This window comes from Sphaerodactylus townsendi, linkage group LG01 (genome assembly GCF_021028975.2).
Source record: "Sphaerodactylus townsendi isolate TG3544 linkage group LG01, MPM_Stown_v2.3, whole genome shotgun sequence".
NCBI lineage: Eukaryota > Metazoa > Chordata > Lepidosauria > Squamata > Sphaerodactylidae > Sphaerodactylus > Sphaerodactylus townsendi.
Genome location: NC_059425.1, coordinates 146,748,843 through 146,771,782, shown reverse-complemented (window position 1 = coordinate 146,771,782; position 22,940 = coordinate 146,748,843). Strand labels below are relative to the sequence as shown.

The following is a 22,940-nucleotide window of genomic DNA, read 5'->3' as shown; positions in this document are numbered from 1 at the left end:
GTGAAATGCATTTTTGGAGTTTTAAAATGAAATATACTATTTTATTGCTTAAGGAAGAGATTGCTGCCAAGCATTCCAACAACCAAATAGTTGAACCCAGCTTCAGCAAGGAGAGTGGGGCACCGGGTTCATCTGCCCAGGTGCTTGCAGTGCTAGTTAATACCACTCGGTTTGGGTGGCCATTGTTTTGTTCTCCACATTACGAAAAGGTTTCAGAATCTTGTTGAACAAACAGATTTGTATTGTCTGTGCCTTTTCCTGCATTATAGGTTTGGGTAGTGAAAGCATATTGCTAAATGAGCATTTGGGTGATGCGCATTTTGTTAACTGACTCAGCAGGACAGTGGCTAAAGCTGAACAGGTCAGCACAAACCTTTCTGGCAAAGGTTTGTTCGATTCACAACTCAGTCATTGCAATTACAAGCAATCAGATGAAATCCGAGAGCACCTCTGGTATAAGAGACACCTGAACGCCAGACTTTATTTATAGAATGTTATTTTTAGATTACTTGCACTTTCATCATGATAGCGCTTCCATGTTTATCTGCAAGACACTCATTCGGCTTCTCCAATCAATCAGCCACTTGCTTCTACAAATAGCTGCTGGTCATGCAAACAGTCTACTTGTGTCGAGCACTATAAAGTCAGATCACCCCTTTTCTCTCCTCAACCAGAAAATGAGAAAAGCAAACTGGTTGTCAAACTAGCCATGAAATTCTGCAGTGTTCTCTTGTGTTTACTTCCAGTTCAGCACTCCTTATCAAATGTATATTCTGCCCTTCCTCCAAGGGGCTCTGGGTAGTACATATAGGGTTGGATCTATCAGCTTTTTTGCCAATCATCACATCATTAGATCTGCCCCCCCCCCCATGTGACTTTTGTCCATGTTCATCTTTTGATCCACAATATATCCTCCCCCTTTGGAAAAGCTGGTTGGGTCCATGAAGTAGTATGCATTTTCTACTCCTCTGAAAATAGCTACCAGATTAAGTGAGTGTTTACCTTCTGCTTCCTTTTTGCTGCTTTTCTTGTGTGTATTTTCACTGCAGTACTGTATTTGTTGATATTGTGATGAGAGGTTGTGTGACAAACAACCTTTGAAACTTGGAAGTTCATTTTTTTTAGGGGCTGACTGAGAACACCAATCCTAATTTGTTTGCCTGGCAATTAGGCAAATGGTATGTAACAAATGTGCATAGCAAAGTTGGATTGCTTTGGTTTTGTTTTGTTTTAATGAAACATAGCTTCAGAAGAATAGTAGGAGTTGTGGGGAGGGGGCTCCATGGGAAGAAAAACAGCTTAGTTGTTGCTTTGAATCCTGCTGTGTGGATGCTGTTGTTAAAATACAGGAAGTCTGGTAAAGCTGAGAACCCTGCTCACCATTATGGTCTAATCCAGTGTTTCCCAACATTTTCGACGTCACGGTACCCTTGACCTCACTCTTCATATCTCACAGTACCCCTGCCATCCGCCCCCACCTTCCCTTCCCAGTGCCCCTGCTTGCCACCCTCCTTCTCCCAGGGTGAAGGGAAGCGCTGTGGGGCGGGAAGTGGCTGCTGACCTTGTGGCAGGTCCTGCCCCCTGGGCCAGCTCCATGTCCTTGCTGGCACCAGCAGGAGACACCGCAAAAGGGAGGGGGGCTGGTAGCATTGCCGCGGTACCCCTGGGACATGCTCACAGCACCCCTGGGTGCCACGGAACCCTGGTTGGGAATCGCTGGTCTAATCTGAAGCCAATTCCATCACTGGAGTGGTTCAAAAAACAAGATAGGCCCTCAGATTTAGGGTCTCTGCAACATTTCTCTGAAACCAGTACAGACTTGTAAAACAGGCTCCCCACACATGTACAGTCTCAAGAAACATGAAAGTGAAATATCTGTTTTGTTTCTGCCATATATAGATCATGCCCCAGGTGGAGCCTGCTCAAGCATACATATTAAAACATGAATACTTTCTTTCTTTCTTTATTTATTTATTTATTTATTTATTTATTTATTATTTGATTTAGTTTACCGCCCTATCCCCAAAGGGCCCAGGGCGGTGAACAATATAAAAGCATATATAAACATAAACATATAAAAGTTTAAAATTTACATTCTAAAACAGTATCCCACGAACCCATATGCAACCCTCCCAAGAAGAAATTTACTTTTTACACAGGCATAAAATATTGCATGTATTTCCAACTGTATTTGCAGCCTGTTGGTTTAATAATCAACCTGATTCAAAGGCACACAAGTACTTAGACAGGGATCCCCAACCTTATTGAGACTGTGGGCACATTTGGAATTCTGAGACCATGTGGTGGGTGCAGCACAAAATGGCAGTCACAGGATGCTGAGCCAGTAGCAAAATGGCTGCTTCAGTCACATAGTGAAGATCTTTGTGCTGTGGTGGCAGTGGCTGTCAAACCAACATTTTTAAAAAAAATCTATACAGACAATCAAATCTCCAATGGCCAATCAGGAGCCTTTCTGGTTAAAAGTCCTACTTGCCCCATCCATTTTCTAAAAACTCTTGGTAGGCACTAGGAAAGGTGTTAGCAGGCACCATGGTGACCTCAGGCCCCACTCTGCATTTAATCAAAAAGTAAAATGAACTCTGAAACCAAAACAGCAAAAGGAAATAAAAGAGATCCCCATTCATACCTGTGTTTCATGATGTCATTTTCTACATTCACCGAGGATACACTAAACCAAATACTGAAGTACTATCCAAATACTAAAGGTTATTTTAGTATTGTTAGTACTGACACTGAATGAAGACTCCTGTATTAAAAACATGTCATTTCAAAAGTCATACACTTCTTAGCACAGTAGGTGGCACCAGCTGCACAGATTACTGGAAGCTGTTGCTTGCCTGGAAACAGGCTTATTTTGCTGAGTTTCGAAAGGTCCCTTCCTTTTGCAAATGGGATAAAAGACATGCAAAACTAAGGAATCAGGTATGATTCACATAAGTATCAGGTTTTTTGGTGACCTTTAAAAACTGCTGTGCTTATCAGCGTCTTTGTTTGGAGGACTGGATCAGTTAGCCTGTTGTTTTAAAAAAACAAATTTATTGGCTCTTCATACAAAAGGATTTCTTTCCAGAGGAGGTGCCAAGTGGTAGATCATGTATCCTTATACAAAAGTTTTTAAAAATCAAAGCAAAAAAGGACAGAATGTTGCTATCCATTGGATAAAGTCCCCAACAGAAGATTACATTAACACAAGATTGACACTGTCCTTCTGGTATCTGGATTAAAGTGAAGATCCAAATGCTTATACTGGGCCAGAGTGCGTCAGAGGTGCACTCTTGTGTTTTCTGCCCCCCAAACCCCCCTTACCTTAGTGCAGGCTGGAGAGGCAGCCTGTGTCCCTTCAGGCTGAAAACAGCCTTGTGGGAACTACATTTCCCATGAGACCCTGGGGCTCGCAAGGTCTTCTGGGAAGTGTAGTTCCCACCAGGCCATTTTCAGCCTGAAGGGAACAGGCCGCTTCTCCAGCCTGCCCTGTTTGACAAAAATAAGTGTGTGGGGGGCACCGTGGGGGGGGGGGCAGGGCAGGAGGGGAGTTCCATGGGGGCAATTTCCCCCCCAGGTGCCCGCCCGGTGCAACACGCACCCCCTGTCCCCTGGTAGCTCTGCCTCTGCACACTGTAAAGCTGTTTCATTTCAGCCAAACTTTGGGGGGGGGGGGAGTCTGATTGACCCTGTGTGCATCTAGGAAAAAACAATTTTTTAATGGGTGTATAGTCCATTTCTTCAAAGCGACATGATTGTGAATATACACATTCATAGATACCAGTACAATTCACAATGTTGTGTGGAAGTGCTACCATTAGTTCTGGAATTCATTGTGAGAGTGACAGACCCTGCCTCATGACATCACCGGTGGCCCCAGCCTATGAGTCTCAGGATTTGGGGATATTGGGGAGCAGGAAATTACCACAGTTTGCTAAAAGTAGAAGCCTTCTGAGTTACAGAAGTGGGCAGAAAATGAGGGACTGGAACAAATGAGCCTTACAGAAGACCATGCCTGGTTATCTAAGGCCTCTTCCCACTACCGCTCCTTGAATCATCAGGCAACTGGGTAATTAACTAATAAAATGTTAGCAGTAATCATTTTCAACTCTTTGAATAGTATCTTACAGGCTTGATCCCACACAGTAGCAGAGGTAGCATGCTGGGTTTATTGAAATAGAATAAATAGCAATTTGGAAGCCAGGAAATGAAAAGGATCTTGATCCTATAACAGTAATAAGAGAAATGAATGCCAGTTCCTGTCTTCACTAATGGCAACATTAGTGACTCCCCCTCTGTTTATTTTGCCCAGAATGTAATCCTGGGGGTGAGGCCAGCTTAGTAATTTATACAAAGCTAGAAGAGGAAGCACTTGGTCCTGAAGGTGGGAAGGAGGGGCAGAGGGCACTGGAAGTATGCAAGTAGCCCAGTCTACTTCTCCCACTGGAGCCTGCTTCATGTCATCCTGATAGAGTAAGGAGAGGCACTGTAATTGTAAGTAGTTCCTCATTCTCGTATCCAAGAAAGGCCAATAATGGTTGCTATCCTTTTCTGTTTCTGGCCAAGTTGAACTCTATGGAAGACAAACTACAACCTTGGAGCTCTATATTCTGACAGAGCAACAAGGGAAAGGTGAAGGAGTCTAAATGGTCCTGCATAATATTGTGACATCACTTCTGGCTGCATACCCAGAAATGATGTATAACATTATAAGATAGTGACATCACTTTCAGTTGTTCAGCCAAAAATGACACTGTGGTATCATATGACATTGCTTTGCCAAATCTTCTCCCCTTCAGTATCTCAGAGTTGCCAGCACTGAGTCCAACTGAAATAACTACATTTAGAAGCAATGTGAGGTCATTCTGTCCGGTAGAGGTAGGGGTACAGACACCCTGGTCGAGGAAAATAGCACAAGGGAAAAACAGACCTCTTTAGAGATAAAGCTCATTTAGCCCCACACACACCTATACCCTTTTGCTGTTTGGAACCCTGGGTGTAATGCTTTCTGCCAACTTAATGTAACACTTCAAGCTTGTGACAAAGTGGACCCTAATTTGAAAAAGATTTTACTATCAAAGGCAGATGGGCAAGTTCACATACAGGGGAAAATTCCTGGGGGTCAACTGCCCTGGAACATTGTTGGCAGCCAGAGACATTCAGGCCCCTTCCGCACACACAAAATAATGCATTTTCAAACCACTTTCACAACTGTTTGCAAGTGGATTTTGTCATTCCACACAGCTTCAAAGAGCACTGAAAGCAGTTTGAAAGTGCATTATTCTGCATGTGCGGAATGAGCCTCAGAGTCAAGCCCCAGGAACTGTGAGAACTCCAGAGGCCACCTGGTTTAGACTCTTCAGCAGCAACAGCGATTAGTATCTGCCCGGCAGTTGTTTGCCTGGCTACTACCATTGGTTAGTAGCAGTGCAGGAGGAAGCAGCTGGTGAACTGACATCTACACTGCTGCTGGATCTGAGCCCTGATACCAAGCATCTTAGTGCCCCCTGGGCTTCTCAGCTTCAGGCATTACAACTTCTTAATCTATCCCATATAGATGTTAGTCCTGGAGATGCCACAAGACTCTTCTGTTATTTAAGCAATTTTAATTAAACTAAGTGGCACATTAATGTCCCATTGTTTCTGAATGCAGACCTACATTTGCTCTTCTAGAAAGCATTTGGAAAGCTCCTCTAAACAAACGAAATCAGTCACCAAGTGGCAATCTCTCTCCTTCCTCCTTTGTGAACACACATGTAGACGAGAGGGACTTTCTTCCTATTTAAGGCTATAAAACATTATTTGGAGGAACAGTTTGTCCTCAGCTTGGAATAATGTATACTAAACATTTGCCACTTACTGTTTAACAAGCTGTTGTGCTTCCTGAGAAAGGAGCAAGATACAGAGACATTCAACAGTTGGGCGATTCCCCATGGTCAAAAAAATCCCATGATACAATAAAAATCCAGGTTTGGGCAAGGAGTCCCCACAGCTTCAGTGCCCAACTCATTTCCATCCCAGCCCTGGCACACGCTCTCCCACTTCATTCTGTGTTTTTCAGAAACCAGCAGGAAGGTACAACTTTTTGAAAAACAGTACATGGGCCAAGGCCAGATTGGTGGGGAGACACAGGGAAAACAATCGGTTTATTTTTCCCGCTCTAGGGAGTGACGTGAAACATTCCAGCCAATCAGAGCACAGTGGGCTGGGCACAGAGCACACAAAGCCTTTTTGTGTGTGTGTGTGCTGGTCATGACTACAAAGACACACTCCTGCAAAGAGAGGGAGAGCAAGTCTGCATACGTGCGTAGGTTAGGGTTAGGGTTAAGCAGAGGTAAAAAAGACTACCTGTGCTTCTTCGAAGCTGCACAATTAAAAAAAAAACACAAGCAGAGGGGAGCGGTATTGTTCCTGCCCCAACACAACACAACAGTCAATCACAATGAAGAACAAAAGAGCCGCAGAGCAGATCATGGGTTTGTGGGATTAACTTCGAGCCCCTCAATATAGGTACACTGCACTGGGTGTGTGTGTGTGGGGGGGGGGGGACCATGATAAAAAGTTGCAGTATCTTATTGAACTAACCTCAAAGTAAAGCCTGCAGTTCTTTTAGAAATATATGTGATCTCCAGTTCTGGAACAACTGACAGCTTCAGAAGGTGGATTTCTCTGCTCCCTTTCTGCCTAAACTCCACCCTCTCCAGACACCACTTCTAAATCTCCAGAAAGCTCCCAAGCTGGCTTTGGCAACACTTACATAGATTGCAATGTACTAAACAAACAGAGCTATTAATGGCAGTAACCAATGCCTTGTTACCCTTGATCTTAGACTGCTTACCTGCAGTTTAAAAAATAGGAAGCTACAGCTTAATCATACATAGTCTGTGGCCACTGATCTGTGCTAAACTTGAGGGTGGCCAACACTGTGCAGACCTGAACTAAAGCAAAAGTCATCAAAAAGTGATCACACTTGAAGAGGCTCCAATTAATCTATCATATATCAGAATTGTTTGAAAATTATAACTCATTAGAGCCACATACGTTACAGTTTCGTCAGCTTGAGGAATGCTTCAAATTTTGCTGAGCAGAACAGATGGAGTCTCCCCAAGGAAGAAGAATGTTTAGCATGAATATAGTTGCAACTCTACCCTCTGCACTGAAGATTATCAGCATTTAAATGCTGCACTGAAGATTATCACATTTAAGATAACAGCTACCTTTGGCAAGTACTACTGATTGCATTGGTATTTTCTTTTAGATGCTAACCAAGTAACAGTAATCTGGTTTAGCAGGGTACCTTCCCTGGACACACTTTGATGCAGCAAATGACAAACAAGGCTCTCCAGTATCTTGGAACCATAGTTGATCTTGGTACTGAGGGTGGAGATAATTTGTCCCCGGAAGGGAGCCATAGGAATAGAAGAAGACTTTATTTACAGTCAATGACCAAATGTATTACAAATCTCCAATTTAGTAAAAATATCTACAACAAAACAAGAATGCAGATCTCTCTCCTGTATTCCAGCACTATCCATTTATATATCATTATACATTGTAAACACACCAAACAGCATAAAAATACTAGACAAAACAAAAGTATCTAAGGGGGATGCCATATTCAGATCATTTTTTTCTTTTTCATAGGCCCTTTCCCCACTCACCTTTGGCCGAGGGTTGCTGCGGGCAATTCCCGGGGCGCGCAATTCCTGGCGCGCGCCCTGGCTTCCCCAGGGTCGTCAAAAGGCGCCATTTCAAAAGGCGCCAGGAATTCCGCGCGTCGAGTGGGCGGGAGAGAGGCAGCGTCGGGGCGGCTGCATTCTCCCCGCCCCTGAAGTGGGGAAGGCAGCTGGACCCCACGCTACTTGAGGAGAGTAGTGCGGGGCTTAAGGAAAGTGGGGAAAGGGCCACTATGAATAGACAGAATTTTGCTGCCCATTTAGTAATATTCTCCTTCTTATCTTGTAATAGTTTTTCACAACAAATTTTATCAGAACAATATGTCACCTTGTGTAGTAGATGTGACAGGCATTTTTTTTCCTTTCCTCCTCATAAAGGGGACACTTTAATAACATGCTCTATAGTTTCTACAGAATTCAGAGAGCAAGAACATAACCTTGCAGCATAAGGTATCTTTTGATATTTCCCTTCTAAGAAAGCAGAAGGTAACCATAGGAATAGGCTGAGGAGGAAAATGATTTCTCAGAAAACTCAAGATGGAAACTGTGACAAATTCCACCACTCTGCTGCATATAGTTAGGTGGTATGCAGAGCACAAGGGGTTAATAGAGAACTCCTTGTGATTGGCTGGCTTGAACTGAGGAGACAGTCAGCTGAAGCGAGAGCTGAGTGAGGGGAGCTTTTGTGGATCCAGAGCAGGTGAATGGATGTGTGTGGAAAGCTCTCTGTTCTCTGGTGACCAGAAGTAACCAGAAGGCTCTGAGTGAGGGACTGAATGGTCAGATGAGGGATATATGTACTTAATCCCTGGTACAAACAATATACTCACACTAAGCTGACACAGGGGTTGATCACCGAAGTTTCTCTCAGGGAAATACCAACTCAGGAGTATTAGTGAGGCTGCTTATTTGAGTGGTGAGATTTTTGTGGCGAAAAGGGGATGGTTTTTATTTTCTGCAAAGAATTCAGAATTAGGAGAAAAATCCTTCTCTGGAAGTCAACCTGTGAGCTGGACATATCCCCTGAAAAAGGAGCGTCTGGGAGTGTGTGACAGAAAAGACTGTTGAATCAATTTTATATGGAAAGTCAACTGAAAGTTCTTAAGGAAAAGAAGTCAAACTATATAGTTATGGTTAAAACAGTTTTCTTTACATATATTGAAACATCCATGAGAGGAAATGTAGAATTTTATCCACAGAGAAAGGCTAAACTCAAGTGAACGAATTTGTAACGAACACAGCTGGGAGCTACAGCATCAACATAACTTGTATTAACTCCATAAATTACCTGCTTCAGTTTCCCTGTTATATTTTTACCTTGCCAAACCTTTATTGTTCTTATAAATAAATACTTCTTTTTATTTGTTCATCTTTTCAAGAACTCAAGCCTCTGGTGCCTTCATTCTGTGTTTCCAACAACAAAGAAAAAGGTTTTGTGATTTATTTTTTAAACACCATAGTGCTCTGTCCAAACCAAGCAGATCATTCCTTTCTCTGGGGATTTATTATAGAAGGTGGAGACTGCTGCATTATTAAAATAAGGCAGTAGCTGCTCAGTAAGCCCTGAAAGTGACCATCAGAAATTTTAGAGGGAAAAGTTTCCTCAGGGCACTTGTGGGAAGAGGAGAATTGCTGCAGAAGCCATCTAAGAAGTGTCTCATGCAGGGAACAGAGTAGCCTGAGAATGTGTCTCAAGAGACCAGCAACTCATGGAGAACTAAAGTAGCACCATGAGCAACAGAAGCTGGACAGGAACCTGGTCATGATGTTACCTTACGTAGGCACTCTCCACCTCTAGTTGGGGAAATTAGCCGTGGAGACAGCTTAGCCAGATGGGCTAGCTGAAATCTATAACCTACATTTATGGGAATTGTTCAGGGTGAGAAACTCTTAAGGTGATTATGATTCACCATCCCTCCTTGTTGAATTAAACCCTACATTTAAGTTTTAGTTGTGGATGGTTATAGATGATTGGAGGTTTTACCACAGTGATTCCAGCAATTCTTAGAGAGGTATGATGGCACTTCTGGATTTTCCCTGAAAGACCATACATTCAATAGCCATTGTGTTTTTATTTTTCTTTCACTGTCACTCAGAACAGCAGCAAGTAATAGGAACTTGAGTCTTCATGTGGCTATTGTATCATTTAAGTCAACTCTGGTTATTTTTAAGTCTTTTTTTATTTCAAGATTACAGTCAATGTGACCTGAAAAATTCCATATATCAATGTCATTGTATGCCTGTATCTCCAGACTAGGAAGATCAGTTGGCTAGAGAAAATGGTAGCTTCAGATGGTTGACTAAATTATATACCACAGAGCCTATGAAATCTCTTCCCAGGCACTGGCATCAAATCTTCGGCCGTTTCCGCACGAAGGCGGAAGCAGCCAGGTCGGCGTTTCCGACACCGACCCGACGACACTGGGACCGTCCGCATGGACGGTCCTGGAAAGAGCCGGGCAGCCGGCGCCGCGGAGTGCCGGTGCCCGGCCGACCCGGCATGTCCCCGGGCCTCCGGCGCGTCGCCGAGGTCTGGGGACACGCCACCCTGGCCCTGCGCGCCTGCTCCAGCGGCGCAGGGCAGGGGGGCGTGTCCCCAGGCCTCGGCGATGCGCCAGAGGCCCGGGGAAAAGGTAAGTGCCGGGTGGGGGAGGCGTCTCGAAGCTGCTGCCGTTCGCTCGGCAGCGGCTTCGAGGCGGCGTTTCCCCAACAAAAGCGCTTCCAAGCGCTCTGGGGAAACGCCGGCTTTGCGGCGGTTGGGCGGCACGAGGGCCCCCTGTGCGAATGGCCGCCTGGAGACGGCGTTTTTGCCGTCTCCAGGCCGCCATTAAATGCCCGTGCGGAAATGGCCTTCAGGAATTTCCCAAGTTAGAGGGGGAACCCAGAGCACTAAACAAATATTTTTAAAAGAACACTAAAGGGCCTAATAAGAAGGAGCAGAAAACCTGAGGAATAGTGTGAAGAGTTTAGATTTATACCCTGCTTTTCTCAATTATAAGGAATCTCAGACCAGCTTACAAACTCCTTCCCTTCCTCTCCCCCCAACAGATACCCTGTGAGGTAGGTGGGACTGAAAGAGTTCTGAGAAAACTATGACTAGTCCAAGGTCACCCAGCAGGCTTCATGCATAGGAAACAAATTATGTGTATAACACAATACACTCACAGGTATATTAATTTTTTAACATGGAAGTTATATCCTCATAGGAGCACTAGTTATACTTGAGAAGATAATCTCTTCTAATCAGACCTCTATTTTCTCCTATATTTAAGTAGGAAATTCACCAAGGATTTCTCTTATCAGTGCACATTTTCAATAAGGCAATGTCCCAGGACTTTGAAATCTGAGTTTTAGGTCTTGCCTATATGAGTACACTGTCCAACATTTGCTGTGCAATTAAACCAGCCATCTCGCTGGCACAAAGTCTACAAAGTAGTACAGATGCATTCACAGTTGTCTACATGATGTTGCTAAGTTACACAGTGGAACCATGGTTACTTAGAGTTTGCTAAGTCTTGTGTGACTGTTTAGTGATCTGGAAAACATTTAAAATGCATCTATCCCATTACAAACATCTCTGCAATAATAACAGGCAATATATATTACAGTGAATATTGTTCAGCTTCTAATGTAACATTTTCTAATACAATTTGTGTATTGGTATTGCAAGGAAAAAAACTGTTCTTCATTTTAAAGGTGCAACTTAAGTCCTTCATTTTAGCAGATTAGCACCTCTAACTGTGCAAGTTTAAGAACACTTTCCCAGGAGCAAGCCCCATTATTAGACCAGTAGGATTCTGAGCAAATCTGTACACAATGATTCTAGTCTAGCAATTAAATGATATTTTAAGAATATTTTAAATATAAATTTTAAGATTTTACTTAATTTTTGTTATTATTTTTCCTCTTCTTTGCTTTTTGTATTGTGACTTTGTGTAGTTTTAGATGTTAGTTTTATGTTATCTTTTAAAAAGTTGCAATAAAATAAAAATTATTAATAAAAATAACAAAAATTAAGTAAAATACCATGGATTTTAATAAAAGAGCTATGTACATGGTCCAAATATTTTACATTAAGACTAATGGGACTTAAAAGTGCTTAAGCTTAGCCTGAACATGTCCAATAGAATCAAACTACATTTTTGAAAATCACATTATGATTTTAAAAGTCCTTGACATTTGAGCAGCATTACTGAAATACATAAGGAAGAAAGAAGATGACATAATGGTTTCTAATATACAAGACTCACCTTACTTCCCAAAAAACCTGACAAATTCTTTTTTCTTATTTTGAAGAATTATACCAAAAATGGCCTTTGTCTATTTACTAGACCTCAATTTTAAAATCAGGCTGTAAATTAATGTGCAATGTATGCAAAATGTTACAAAAAATCCTCACAAATTATTTCAAAGTTTACAGCTCCATCCAATGCAGGGGGCAAATGGGTTTTAGGGGATGGCATGGCCATGCACTGGCAGTCCGGCACATATGTCCTTCTCAGGCAGAGGTGGCAGATGTGGCAACAGTCACCCATCCCTCAGTCCCATACCACAAAACCCAGAAGTCCATGTTGTGGTGGGTCAGCAAGGCTTCTGATTGCTCTTAGACTTCAACCTGTTGGGACTCTAGTGAAGCCGGGTCATCTTGCCATTACTCTTCCTCTGAGGATTCCTTGCTGGTTAAACCCAGGCCCATGATGGCATCACCTTCGGGACAGCATTACCCCATATGTCCCTACTCAACCTCTGTGCTCGGCAGAAGCCAATTTTCTGGTGGTTCCCGGCCCCTCAATGATGCGGCTGGCCTCCATTCGGGCCAGGGCTTTTACAGCCCTGGCCCCTGCCTGGTGGAACACTCTTCCTCCAGCTGTCCGGGCCCAGTGGGATCTTGGTGAATTCCACAGGGCCTGTAAGACTGAGTTGTTCCACCTTTGGGCCTTTGGAGTGACCAGCTGCTGATATGCCCCCCTTTTATTCTTTTTACATCTGGGGTCCCTTTAACCTCAATAGGACCCACCATTCCCCCCTCCTTGGGAGGGTTTTAATAAGGGTTTTATCGCTGGACACTGCTTTATTGTATTGACCGCTGTATTTTAATGGGTTTTTTTAGTTTTTGTAGTTAATGGAGCTTGTGTTGTTTATTATATCCTGTATTTGTCATTTGCTCCTTCAGTTTTTGTTGTATTTTGTGGTGAAGTTATGTTGTGCACCGCCCAGAGCCCTCTGGGAGTAGGGCGGAATATAAAACTCAATAATAAATAAATAAATACATTAAACAGTGGAGATGCTCAGGTCTTTTCTTGACCGTAGAGTCAATCACTAGAGGCAACAACATTCACCGTTGAGGGAAGTGGGAGCTCGACATTGAGAGGTCCCCAGGCACTGACCTCAAATGTGAAAAGGGCTCCATCTACACAAGGACATTAATGATTGATGTCAAGGAGACTGTTGACCCTAAATAGGAGAGTCTCGGCATCGAGGAAACAACAGTGATCAGCATTGAGAGGAGACGGCCAGTTGATGAACCGGGAACTAGACATGTTGTCATCTAGGAGACAACAGCTAAGACTGAGAGGTATTCCATACCTTCTTTTTAATCTTTTTAGGAAGGGACTTGGAAATGGCCCCATTGGTCACCAAAGCAGAGTCAGAAGTCTAATTAGATGAAACTGTCAAAACTGAGGAAACCCATTTGCTCTGCTAATTGGGAAACATGCTGTAGAGTAGACTTATAAAAACACTTCATTCATTCATTCATTCATTCATTCATTCATTCATTCATTCATTCATTCATTCATTCATTTAAAGCTCCATTTAGATATTACCCCAAGTACCTACTACATCTAATATATGTCTAACTTTTATTCAGATCAAAACACTTGGATTCTATGAGAATTCACAATATTTTAGAACCAACAGGAGTAAATGATTCAGGGAGTCAAAGCACACCAGGGGTAGGGGCATTGTACACTTCAACAAAATTTGAACTTACAAAGATTGAACTGCTCATTTGAACCTGTTAAGCTCCTCATTGAACTACTTCAATATTTTTGCTTGATGTTTGAATTGGATCTTATGTCAGGCAGTTTTGTATGTTTCCAGGTCTATGGCAGGTTTTGTTGTGGTCATTAAGTTACATTTGTCATTTATAGTTTGCAGTTTATGATAGTGTTTCCACCTGGGCAGTCAAAAGACAGAACCCCTTTTATCACCAGTCAAAGCATGAATTCCTCAGAATCATGATCAAGTCATTCATGTGACTTACTTTTTAAACAACTCACACATGATTTACCCTTCTTTCTACAGGTATACACGAAACAGGAACATCACATAAAAGTAATCTGGCTTTAGTAATCTCTCACACCAAAACATATTTAACACAATGCCAAAACAAGTACTTTCGCCTACAGGTATTTTGTTCGCTAAAGACCAAATTTAACAAATCTTTCAAGTACTGGATGTGCCTGAAGAAATTGAAATTGAGTCTGCTTACTAAAGAAAATGTTTTAGATAACATATAATATTGTTCCAAATAAAAATCCCATTACTGTTAGACAAGTTGTATTTATGAGGATACATTTGTGATAAACTGCAGCGCTAAATTAGGTTTGGAAGTACAGCCAAAACCCAAGTGCAGCCACAAACAGAGTGCAAGGGAAGAAACTTGCTGGGAACTGGACAGCTCTGTGATTGAGAAAGCTGACCTGCACTTTGATTGTTGGAGCCAATCAGATAACTCAGAGAGGGAGGAGGTATCACTCTGAGAGGGAAAAGGTTGAAACTTTTGGCTTCCTGCACATTAACATAAAGTCTCTTAACCCCAGATATGGAAAAACTACTCTGAGTGGCTTTTAGTCAGAGAGTGAAATTGACCAGACATGTATTGTGGCCAATGTATGTTGAGAGCAGAAAACACTCAGACAGGAGAACTGGAAGTATATTTAGTGGTCAAAGCTGAAGTAGAATAGAGAGAGACTTTTCACAGTGACCATAAATAAAGGGTGAAGGGAATATATCTTCTGAAAGGTAAAAAAAATTCTGATGCCAGTTAGAAAGAAAATTATACTCAAGAGAAGGAGTCCCTGTCAGGTGTGGTAGTGATCTGGGTAAGTTACTTCATGAGGGAGATGTCTGAAGAGTGGGTGTCATAACAGTGGAAAGGCTGTGTGTGTACTGTGAGAAAGGCTATCATCTTGTTAGAACCCGAAGTGTTTTTGAATTCCCAAGTCAGTGACATGCAAGAGTAACTCAAGTCAACCTGTAACTTCATATAACATCTAAGAAACTGAGAAACCTGGAAAGCTTGATTAAATCCTGTGCCTGTGACAGAAGCTAAAAATTGTATATAGTTTAGACCTGCCTGTTTCCCATCCACTGAAATGTCTTCTAATTCCATCTTGTTCAATAAATTTTACTTACATATGTTGAACCTGTCTCAATTCACTGATGCCTTAAAGGGGGAGGGCTGTTTTTAATTGAAAAAGCTCTCTTCGCCTTTCAGGAATTCCTTGGGTTGGGCAGAAAAGCCACTGAAATACCTGCCACAGTGTGCAACAGTATTAGAACTTAAGTTAAAACTCCTCACTTACTACCTGAAAGGCTGCTCAGTCTCAATAAAGACAGGAAAACCTGCACCAACAGAGGGAGAAGGGTGTTGGGATGCCACATCTTTCCTCAGAAACATATTCATAAGAATGTGTAATATCAGAAATTGATAGCCTTGCCTTCCCTAGGACAAGTGTTTGTAGTGGAAGCTCTAGGAATTTCACTGCAGTCAAACCAAGACAAATGTAGTGTTTATTTTACCACTGACAATAGTGTCCTTGAAAAACTAGAACCATAATCTTACCATATGAAATAATGAAGTTGAAAGAGAAATCCTGTAATGGGGTCAGGCACAAAAGAGAAGCAGGATTCTAAATATTAGGATGAACCCTCAGATATACAGATAAATCCAGTGTCTTCCCTGACACCTTTGGTGGTAAAGAAAATACCCAAATGGGATTACTATGTACCTCATACACTGCAGATCATTAAGTTTGTTAAGGCAAGGACACTATGATAAAAGTTTGGGGTATGATTTTGGGGGTCTAATCCCCTCTTATGTTGAAACCTCAGTGCTATGGAATCTTGCTGGAGACTGGAGAGGTGAGCGAGGAGGGGAATGGTCTGTAGCAATATTAAGGATGTGTGGGAGCAGGAGGCAGATGGTAAAAGGGGAAGTTTAGGCATTGAGGTGTTTGGGTGTGGTAGCAGGGATCTTGGAGACAAGGGGTATGGAAAGGGAGTGAGTGAGTCAAGGGGAAGGTGTAGATACAATTGAGATGGGTAGGATAGAAAAAAGGCATGGAGTTAAAGGAAGGCATAGGATAGGGAGAGATGGTGGTGGGAAAGAGTGTGAAGTCTGCAATAAGAGTGACTAGATGACAAATGGAAGGGAACTTAAAGCTACGGGAAATAGAAATGCTGTGGGGGCATGATAACAGCATGGCAATGGGGAAAAGAAAGACTGCTGTTGGGGGGAAGGGGGAAAGAATCAGAAAAGGTGTGTTGGAGAGGTAAACTATAATGGGGCAGATAGAAAAACTATATGGGGTGGTAAGTAGGTGTGGCTAGAACCAGAAATGCAGTAGGAATGCTGAAGTGACTGAAAGAGGAAGGAGGAGTCAAAGTTAAAGATGGGGGGAAGCAAAAGAGGGGAAAGAAAGTGATAGAAGTAGAGAAGGAAAAGGAGAAGGGGCTAAGACAGACCTAAAGAGAAGGAGATATGATTGTTTTTAACTTTCTGCCCATCAGGTTCATAATCAGTGGGCCATATTGCAGTCTACATATTGGAATGATGGTTGAAGTTCAGCATTAGTTATACTTCAAGACCATAAAAATATTTTTTTATCTGAATACAGGTTGGCATACTTAGCAATTAATAATCATCACAGTGCTTCCATATTGTAAAGTATTTTGACAGGTAGATGGAGGTCTTGAAGGACATTATGCCCCCCATTTTCTGTGGGGCTCAGCTGACTTTGCTGACTCAGTTAAGAGCCTTGGAGTTATACTGGATGCAACACTACTGCTGGAGAAACAAATCAATATAGCTGCAAAAAAAATAATAATCCCCAGCTTCTTCCAACTCAGACTAGTCCAGATAATGGCCTTGATGCTGACAATCTGGCTTCCCAGATCCACACCACTGTAACCCTGAGCCTTCTGTAATGCACTCTACATAGATCTCCCCTCAAAATTGTTGGTAATTCTCTCTGATAAGAGATGCCTTTGCATTACAAGCAGAGTGCACGAAGGCAAAGCACGTAAGAGCTTCCCAGGCATGCGTGTGTGCGTTGGCAACAAAGAAAACTCAGAGGCAATTCATAGTTTCTAACTAATAAGAGGAGTCTTTATTAGTGAACTCCATTCTGGATAGAAAAGTGAAGAGACAGGTTCTCTATTCTAATCTATCTAGCTGGATGGTGGGAGATGCAGTCTGAATCCCTCTGCATACATGGTGCATGATGGAAGGTGCGTGTAAGGAGAGAGGAGAAGAAGCAGGAAGGACGTGTCAGTGTGACAGAGGGAAGTGACCAGTGCATTGATCCTCTCTAGCTATCTGACTCATTGATGGGTCCTCCTATGTCACTGAGGCAGGAAACAGCATAAAGTCTTTCACTTCCAACAAAAATCCCTTAAAAGACCCCAGTTGCTACAGTTTGGTTTTTATTGAGATCTGGTTACAGCATGCATATTACTCCCATTCTGCAGTCACTCTGTTGGTTGTCCATCAGTTACTGTGCCAAGTTTAAGATAGTGGCTATCACATACAAAGCCCCTCATGGCCCCATATTTGCAGAACTGCCTCTCCTCTATGCTCCGCTAAAACTGATTTGCTCATCTGAGCAGGGTCTTTTTGTGGATGCTGCTCTGCAAATGGGCTATATTAACAACTGCCTATGCATGTGCACTGTTTATTGTATCCCCCACCTTATGGAATGGTCTGTCTGATAAGGTCAGGAAGGTTCCAACCCTCTTGGATTTCCTCAAGTTATGCAAAACTGAATTATTCAAAAGGACTTTTTTGCACAGGAGATATGGCTGAATTATAACAGTATGGTTCAGAGAGAAGTTTGAGAAAAAGGTTTAGGGACGAATACTCCTGAGTATAGTTTATACTATCTGTTGCTGTAAATAGGTTCCTGTAATTTTGGCTTTTGATTAATGTATCATCTCTGGTTGGTTTCCAGATTTCCACGAATCAGATTCCATTGCATCATACCACTAGATGTCTCACCCTGTTGAATGTATTGATTTATTCTGTGTAATCCACGTTGAGTCATGGAGAAAAAGGTGGGCTATAAATAATGTAAATAAATGATGTTTGTGTTGTCCTTACAATAATCAGTATTATTAACCTCATACTGCAATTGAAGGCAGAAAGAGCAGGCTTGTTGTCTAAGGCCACTCATGAGTTCATGGCAGGTGAGATTAAATCAAGGACCTCTTGGATCACAGTTCATTCTTTTAGCCATTGTGCTCATTATAGAACAGTCTTCAAACTGACTGCCACATCACTAGAAAACAACCAGGCATATTAATGATAGGGTTACCAATGTAGAACATTTGGTGCAATTCAATTGCAGCAATGTTCTCAGTGGCATGAGTGTTATAAGATACCCAATCTCCTGAACAGCTCTGATGTGCTCTTTTGTGAAACTGTTGCAAATTTTATACTGGAAATTAGTAATTTTAGCAATTTTAACTGTATTTCTTAACCTTGTTTTGTTTTAAAATTTTGTCCTGTTTTATATGCCAATAAAGGCTTGTGTTGTTGGGCAATTCAATTGCCAGAAAGTTAGAAATACACTGAGAGCATCAGATCTTTCCTATGTTTTTCATTCTTTCTCTTTCTTTTCTTTTTTGCATAGGATTCAAAATAACAATAAATACTACCCGAATATATCAGAGAATACCCCAGCATTACCTTCTGATACTGGTCCTGGAAAGAACTGGAAGCAAAGGAACATACTGCCCCTAATACCTATGTCAGTTGGTGCTTTCAGACTGATACAGGGAAAGCTGCAAAGGAAGATAAGCATCAGTAGGGTTTCTCTTTCTCTCACTGAAGACAGGGTGAATATGACAGCTGTTGTTCCAAATAAAGGCTACAATCTGCGTGGAAATGGGTCTAGAGAATTTTGCTTAAGAAAGCTTGGAATTGCACAGCCACCACATGTTCAAGTTCCAGACCTTGAAAGGGGTGTGAGGTCTCACAACCTTAAGCCAGTAAACGGACTCTGAATATTGATCAGTAGCGTTGATTGAATAGGCATCAAAGCACCACATTTAGCAAAGCTAGTTCTTATGAAGCTGGCATTAACAGTCCCCTTTATCCCCTGCAGAGAATGCCCCCTCCCATTCCCAAGAGTTTGTGATAAGCAGTCTTTGGAGCTAAAGCACCCCAAGGTCTGCAGCAGATAGCAAGAGAAAGCCACCTGGCTTCCTGCCCTATGTGATAATGGATGTAATACAATTTCCATGGGACAGAAGTACCAGGGGAAGCCTAGTTGTCTACCAAGCATGCGAAGCCATAAAGCAAAGATCAAGCAAAGAATGCATAGATGGCAGTGGATACATATAGCAGGCTGGTTGCATATATCTTTCTAGCAACAGTAATTTGTTATTTTAAGCAGTTGCATGGTCTGGGAATGTATCTCAATCACCTAGATAGCATCCCCCTGACAAGGGGACACTTTTAACCAGAGATCACTGTTCAAATTATTCCAATTTAGAGTGGTTTGTTCTGCAGGGTTATAATTTCCTTGAAGGGGATCATCAACACCCCTTCCTTCAAAAATAATTCATTATACCCAGGACACAACTAGAAAATCCTCTTCAGCTGGAAGTTATAAACCAGGATGAGCATGGGTCTCTGATATTAATGGAATGTTACTATAATATGGATACTTCTGCAGCGTGGGATGGGTGGAAGTCACAATAGTTATGTGCAGTTTTTGTATTTAGTATGCAGCATGTAGGGCGACTATCACTTTGATGTTAGTTTTTGTTTATTAGTTTTGTGGTAGTTTTTGTTGTAGTTATTGTAAAATTAATAAAAATATTTTTAAAAAGAGTATGCGTCAAGCAATTATGTGGAAAGTTGTACTTGTCTTAGCAAGTATCCATATCTTCAGGCTCAACTGAAATTAATCTAATCATTAAGTTAGACAGGTAAGCTAAACAGAGTTACATTCTTGGAAGTCAACCGAAGTCAATGGTGGACATAACTCTGGTTACAATTCCACCATAAAGCTTCAATAACATTATGAGCTTGGTTTAAGCTTGGTTTAAGTGGGATTACTAGCACATTACTAGCACATACAGTTTTGTTTAAGTAGGATTACTAGCACATTCTCGTATCAGTGGAGTAAAACCAGAGCAAAAGTAGTTATTTGCTAAAGTGAATAACTTCTTGTATATCTGCCAATTAATGGCTTCACCTAATAATTTTACCAAGGCTCTATTACTCCAGTAAGTATATTTCCATTGAGTTCTTGCATAACTTGGCATTATATAGAAGAATCTTGACACACATGGTTCTTTTTGTTCTTTCTACAGTTACATCATATTATTTGCAAAATGAGATGCATCACATTTTATTAATATGAACCAGAATTCAAGACTTTTTTTCTGTCCGAAATTCTACTTGTTAATTAAAGCCAGCATTAGAAGCAAATGTTTGCAGCCTGTAGCCACATTATGTTGCCAACTAAAGACAGCCACACAGACATCATTAAATTGTAGCTTGGAATAAAGTCACTAGAAGGTCACCCGGTTTAATTTAAAAAATACATAATGTTGTTCCCCTTGGCAAGGTTTATCTTGTGGTGTGTTTAATGTTGGAAGCTAATCCTCTTTTTCAAAGCAAATTGAGAAAGGATCCCCAAGTTTAAGCTGGGTGGAGATACAGTATTAAAACATGAAAACTGTACCCTTACATCTCAACAATGGTTAACTTCATACAGCATGATCTGTACTGAATGTGGTAAGCTGGTTTCCCATACTTTCTGTTAGCATTTTAGAGTCCTGCGTGTTCTTCTCCAGTCTAAAGCACTGCTTGTCCACAAAGAAGAGCTGACCTGAGATGAATGTCAGACCCACATAAATGAAGTAACTGATTGGCCTGAAGCAGCTCATCATGATAACTGAGCTGATGACCTACTACTGGCAAGAGACTGGAAGCTTTTCAAGCAGATTGTGACTCGCTGCTCTTCATTCTGCTTCACCGACAATGTGTTCAGTCTTTTCTGAAAGGAGAACATTTGATTACTAGAGCTCCTCTTGGACTTTGTCAGTGATCACCTCACCTCAGAACTATGGCTTGTTCTTAGGGGGATTTGTTACAATAGGGGTTTTTGTTAATGAGTCCTTAATTAAAATTGGAATAAACCATACAGTTATCCCAGTGGGTATAGCATCTGTACAATTAAACAGAAATTCACCTTGGCTTAAGTTTATAAAAGTCTCTTGTGACTTAGGCAGTTACCACTTGGACATTGTCTTGGCTTCCTTATAGCAATGATTTGGGGGAGCTTCCACAGGACATCGTCTGTTTCTGCTTTTTCCACTAATTTTGGCCCCTTCCGCCCACGCAAAATAATGCATTTTCAAACCACTGTTTGCAAGTGGATTTTGCCATTCCGCACAGCTTCAAAGAGCACTGAAAGCAGTTTGAAAGTGCATTATTCTGCATGTGTGGAATGAGCCAAAGCTACAGCCTTTCCCAAACATGGTTTTTAGTATGATCTCTTCAGAAATATTGAAGCCAAAACATCTTTGGCTATGTTTCACATATGGATAGGAAGCTATGCATTTCCGCAGGGCCTACCCACATCAGTACCATTTCCCTCGCCTCAGTGTCCATGGCTGGCATTCCAATTTGCTAAGTTACTGTAGTATTATAAAATTGTAATAGCTCTTCAACAAAGTACTTACCAACTTTTTTTATAGTAAGTATCTGGCTCTTTTCATCACAAAGTTATAAAGGAAAAGATGCAGTGTGCCCCTTTCTTCTTATAATTCCACTGAGAAAAAGCCAGAGACTTTTCTTTAAAAATGAAATCTGGTAACTTGTACATTGTTGCAGTAGATTGTTATATAATAATAATATATCAGTTTAGAAATTGGTGGATATTATTTTAAAAGCCCACCGCTGGAGGGGGGAGATAGTGACCTTAGGAGATTTAGGAAAGTGCAGCAAAAGCTGCTTTGTGGATATGAATGCCTCTGCATTCAAAACAGCAATGACAGCTCTTCAGAGTTACACAGAGAACCATTTGGCAAGCCTTGGGCAATTATATTGGAAAACATGATTATCCTATAAGCATATGAAGCTGAGTCAGGCTCTTAGTCCAGTGTATTCTGAATGGCAACAGATTGCAGGGGCTGAATAATATAGAGGAAGGGAGATTGTCCATCACACCTTCAGATAACTGAGACTAATCAGGAACAGCACTCTTTGACAGGGTCAGAAAGACATCATGGATACATTAAACCAAGTCAGTCATCTGCTGAAGCTGAAATTTTCACATGCTGTTATCAAATGCAGACTCGGAGGAGCCACAAAGAAGCAACAATTAATGGAGACACTGCTCAGAACTGTGGTGAAGAGAGAATGGGCTAGTGAATTCCAAATGCGATATCTCAATCATTCAAGATAACTCAGCAACTGCTGATACCAAAATCTGAGCCTTCATTGTCACAGGTAGAGACAATTAGCTGTGAAGCCTTGGCTAAGGTTTTTGGTTAATAAAATATCAAGAATATGTCTATCTGAATATCTGTTGTAACACAGACAGACCAGAAGAAAGGCCTAATATACCACCTGGGTTATTTATGGATCATTTTGAACCAGTTTCTCTGATGGATGTCGACTAGATCCTAGAACTGGTGAAGGCCCCACTTGTACTCTGAATCTTTGTCCATCCTGGCTGCTAAAATCATGAAATGACCACATCAACAAACCCTCAGTATCTTTTTATTATTATTATTGTTGTTGTTGTTGTTGTTGTTGTTGTTGTTGTTAATATTTATAAACCACCCTCCCCCGGAGGGCTCAGGGCGGTGAACAAGACAAATAGATAGAGCATGATAAAATCCATAATGTCAAGGTTTAAATAATCATTAAATATGGCTCTATATGTTAAAACAACCCCATTAAAATGCAGCATCCTAATATCAAATGTACCGATGGCGTCCTACTAATAATTCCCT

General features: G+C 41.6%; 1 long non-coding RNA gene across 1 annotated transcript; it reads left to right on the top strand.

Moving 5' to 3' along the window:
• Positions 1 to 849: 849 nt before the first annotated feature.
• LOC125432686 lies at positions 850 to 19,702 on the top strand. The gene is made up of 3 exons (XR_007244518.1): positions 850 to 990; positions 17,915 to 18,017; positions 18,596 to 19,702. It is a non-coding gene; the product is annotated as an uncharacterized LOC125432686 (long non-coding RNA).
• The last annotated feature ends 3,238 nt before the right edge of the window (positions 19,703 to 22,940 follow it).